This window comes from Sarcophilus harrisii, chromosome 1, assembly GCF_902635505.1.
Source record: "Sarcophilus harrisii chromosome 1, mSarHar1.11, whole genome shotgun sequence".
Classification (NCBI taxonomy): domain Eukaryota; kingdom Metazoa; phylum Chordata; class Mammalia; order Dasyuromorphia; family Dasyuridae; genus Sarcophilus; species Sarcophilus harrisii.
In genome coordinates, this window is record NC_045426.1 from 658,440,834 (window position 1) to 658,445,332 (window position 4,499).

Genomic DNA, 4,499 nt, shown 5'->3' on the forward strand with positions numbered 1-4,499 from the left:
TTGAAAGATAAGGCAAGATGCATTTATTAAGCACTTACTAGGTGCCAAGTACAGTACTAAGTGATGGTGCTACAACTATATATATATATATATATATAGTTGTATATATACAACTATAAAAAAACAGTTCCTTCTTCAAGGAAGACAATGATAATAATAGCTAACATTTATAGAGTGCTTACTATAGCTAGGTCCTGTGCTAAACCCTTGATGGTGGTTATTTCATTTGATCCTCACAACAACCCTGAGAAGTGACTGTTATTATTAAACCCATTTTATAGATGAGGAAACAGAGGCAGGAAGTGGTTTTATTAAGTTCTAAAATTGATTTATCTATAGTCACATAGTGTCTGAGGCCAGATTTCAACTGAAGTCTTCCTGACTCTAGATCTATCTGGTTCTCTATCCATTGCACCAACTCACAAAAAGCTAACAGGCCCTGGAATATGTGTGTGTGTGTGTGTGTGTGTGTGTATATATATATATATATATATTGGTTAGTTTTACTGAATATATTTTTGGTCATAAGCCTAGTTCACACAAAATATATATATATGTCCTGGGAATTATATATATATATATATATATATATATATATATATATATATATATATATATATATAATGGTTAGTTTTGCTGAATACATTTTTGGTCATAAGCCTAGTTCTTTTAATTGTCATAGTCATAACCATAATATTTAATGAAAAAAAGTAAATAGTCAATGAACTTGCAGATTTTTCAGGACTTTGTCTCAACCATACCTGAACTCAATAGAAAATATAACATATAAGAGTCAACATCAATAATTAATTTCAAGGGATTCAACAAAGACAAATTGTTTATATTTTTTACATGGAAATGTATACCATAAGGTTAAGATTCACATCAGTGTTTGGGTAGCTCAAAAGAAAGATTAGGGCAAAACTGAGTATGGTCTGATTCTTAAAAGTAAAACTGTCCAAGAAAACAAAAAAATGATAATTATGACATACCAATGAAGTGCAAAGGAAGAACCAACACAGGGGAATTAGAGGTAGGAGGGCTGCTAGGTTTTGAAAACCTACTCACATCAGGAATGGCTTAAATAGAGAGAAAAAAAATATATATATATATATATATAAACAAGAAGGGTATAACATCCTCCAAAATCTATTTTCAGGGGGAAGGAATGGGATAAAGTGGGATATATAAGGATGTATAGATTTATGGCAGTGGCACAAGATGTAGAAATTAATGGGAAAGGGATAAAGAGGGAGGGAAAGGATGGCATAGAAGAAGGTAGGGCACAGAAGGGTGTTAAGATTAACAGAAATGGGATAAGATCTGTAGATTAGTGAGAATTGGATAAAAAGGAAGGAAATGAATGGGAGGAGAAGATGAGGGATTCATGGGTGGGGGGGGGAGATTAAGTAATAGCAAGTCAAGTTAAGGAACAGAATTAAAGTAGAAGAATTAGCTGGAATAGGAAATAAAAAATATACATAAATACTATAACAAGGTTCAAGAGTAAAATTCATTAGAAAAATGTAGATAGGGCTAATAATAATTGATCTCAGACAAAGTCAATATGTCAGCCATATTGATATTGTTTTAAATGCATGTCTATATATGTGTAAATGCATGTGTGTGCATATGTGTAAGTTTACGTATGTGTGTATAGATATATGTATGTATTATGTATGTATAAATATACCCTGCTTAACTGTAGTCTGCTTGAGGGGTGGAGATGAAAGGAAGGAAAAAGAATAAAGTAAAAAGTGCAGAGCAGAGAACAAAAGAATAAGTTACAAAGAAAGCAAAGAAAGAATGAACAGTCATTAATATATAATCTCTTCTATTATTATATAGGCTTTCTTGAAATGGAAATTTATTGTGACATATTTTGAATCCTCCCTGATATTCTGCTGGCACATAACAATATTTTGTTTTATTATTTTCCTTTTTTGTCTTTTTTTTTCTATTTTGTTTTTTCTTATTTTCTATTTGATTTTAAATAAATAAATAAAGCTAAAAATAGGTGTGGGGAAAATAACCCTCACTTAGGGCAATGTTCAGAAAGTCAGAAGCAAAGCCAAAAGTGGAGGGGACGCTAGTCTTAACATGGACATGATATTCAAGTATGTGAAGGGCTGTGATATAGCAAATAAGATTGTTCCACTTGGCCTCAGAGACTGAACCAGAAACAATGGATGGAAGCTATAAGGAGGCAAGTTTCTGCTTAGTATACAGAAGTACTAACAAAGTATTCCATATAAGTGAAAGCAATGAACTTCCTATCACTGGAGGGCTTCCAGACAAGGAAAGACTTTATAGAGAGGATTCTTGGTCAAACCTGAGCCTCCACACTACTGTGACAACAAGTGAAAAAATAGGGCACTGTGCTCAGGTGAGGTATTAGCATATATTATAATATTACTGTGATCCTCTGACAGTTTACTGAGAAAGCTGGTATGGAGATGATTAATGGAAGGTACCATCTTGGACCTATGAACTTTCCAGCAGAGGGAGTCCTCAACTCATTGTGGAAACTTTTCATAGTGCAGTCTCTGTGCTCCCTCCAACCTGTCAACATTTCAGGTCTCTGGCTGTCTCCTTCCTTTCTGTCCCACAGGTATTTTTCAACAGTTTGTCAAATGATAATTTCCCCCTTTGCCCATCCCTCCACTTACCATAGATTCTGACTGGCAGTTTGTCAATTTCTTCTTTCCACAAGAAAGCTGGCAAGATGACTGCAAACAAAAAATGAGAGTTTGGTCTCCATTGTCTCCTTGTATCAATACACATCAGCTGCCTCCATTCCTCCATCCTTGCTGATAAAATCAGATTGTCCTTGGAACCTGAGCTAATCATTTAATTGACTCCCATCTTTTGAGGATTTCCTAACTCACATTCTTTGCCCAGGAGCCCTGTAAGAGAGGCAAGGCAGGGCAAGGATTAGTATTTTCATTTTACAAATGAGGAAACTGAGTCTCAGATGAAGTGATTCACCCAGAGTACACAAGTTTTTACTAATCTACTAATTAGCAAGCATTTCCAAGTAGAGAGAGGGATGGCTGTCAAACACAACTATTTAGAATACAGTATAATAAACTAACTTGTAAAATTCTCTGAAGAAGCCAATCAATTAACAAGTGCTAGCATCTGAGAGGAGCAGGAAACAGCTTCCTCTAGAAGAAGGTAGCTCTTGATCTGAGTTTCTGGGGAAAAAAAACACGAGGTATTCCAAGAAGTGGAAGTGAGGAGGTGGAGGTGAGAAGGGAAAGCAAAATATACATATTTTTTCCTCTATTTAACTATTAACTATTGACTAGAATTTAAATAGAGTTTATTGACTAAACTTGTACTTGTAGAAAACCATTTGGGCAACTGTGGAAAATGGAGTGAAGGAGAGAGAGTTGATACTTGAAGGTTAATCAACAAGGAGGCTATTACTATACTCCAAGCTTGAGATGATGAGAACCTAACAGTAAGATGCCTTGTGAGGAGAGAGAAGAAGGTGAATGTAAGAAATTTTGTGAAGATAAAAATGAAAAGATTTGACAACAGATTAGATATGGGAGGTAAGGGGTCAAGCAGAACTCTGAGGTTCCAAACCTAAATGATGTGGATTGTAACATCTTACATGGTAACAGAGAAAAATCAAAAGAGAAATTGGTTTCAGGGAAAGTGTAATGAGTTCTACTTTGGACTGATTGAGGTTGAGATGCCTCTGAGGCTTCCATTTTAAACAAATAGGCAGTTGATGATATGAAACTGGAGCTCAAGAAAGAGGCTAGGGCAGAATATAGAGATGGAAAAAACATTTACATAAAAATGATAACTGGACTCATGAGAGCTGATGAGGTTACCAAGTGAAAAAGGAGAGAGAGAGAAGAAAAGCCTCAAGGGACACACACAGGTAGAGGAAGTGACATTGATGGGATAACAGCACAGGAGATTAAGGAGAAGCAGTGAAATAGATGAGGGGAGTACCCGTATAAACCAGTGTCATAAAAAGCCAGAGAAAAAAAGAGGAAACATTAGTTAATAGTGCCAAAAACTGCAGAAAGATCATGAAGCATGGAGATAGAGAAGTCACTAAATTTAGCAAGGAAAAACTCACTAATCATTTTCAAGAGAATTATTTCAGTTAAGTGATGAGATCAGAAGCCAGAGCATAGAAACTGAAGAAACTGAGAGGAGAGGAAGTGGAGGCAACTCTGCAAAGATGGCTTCCCTCAAGAGTTTGGTTGTGAAAATACAAAATCATTTTTGTGCTAAAAAGCTAAAAGTGCAACTACCATCTCTACTCATTTTTCTTTGGTGTTTTTTCAGTCATAATCCCTCTGCTTCTCCAATAGCCAACACATTGTCACTGTGGAAGCTCAAAGGGTCTGAAGATTTTTTGACACTGATAAGTGTCCAACAGCTTGGATTGAGCCCTGGCAGAGACACAACTACCCATTCCTCATTGAAACTTGCTCTCTCGATTCCTGTCAGGCACAATCAGTTTTCAGATA